We start from the raw sequence: 490 nt of genomic DNA, 5'->3' as shown, positions 1-490 counted from the left end.
AAAACATTGCTTTTAGTGATTAGAAGTAAAATGTGGATGTCAAATTTAGAAGACAGTATGATCCTTTTTGTATTTTTTCTTGGCAAAGCAATTTAATTAGAAAATAATCTTCCTCTTTAACATCTAATACTACAAAATATCCCGTTTTGTTGGCAGTTCATAGCAAAATTTTGAGCTATCATGTTACCATGAAAAGATATTTTAAGTAAGAAAGATGACTTTTTTAAAAATCAAAAATGCAAAGCACTTTTTAAAAAAGCAATCTTCAATTTTAAAAAAGTACTTTTTCAGTGGGGTGGAGAATGGGGAACATGCTAAATCCTTCAGGGAAGAAGGAATTACAAGGGGAGTGTGTCTTGGGCTGATCACACCGGTCTCAGCCCTGGCTGTCTGTGCAGAGTGTGCCCAGTGTATGCATATGTGTGTGCCCCAGTGTGTGCCCGAGTGTGCGCGCGCAGCCACAGGGCCCCTGGGCCCGGCCTTGGGGCTG

Source organism: Myotis brandtii, unplaced genomic scaffold (assembly GCF_000412655.1).
Source record: "Myotis brandtii unplaced genomic scaffold, ASM41265v1 scaffold230, whole genome shotgun sequence".
Taxonomy (NCBI): Eukaryota; Metazoa; Chordata; class Mammalia; order Chiroptera; family Vespertilionidae; genus Myotis; species Myotis brandtii.
This window is presented reverse-complemented; position numbering follows the sequence as displayed.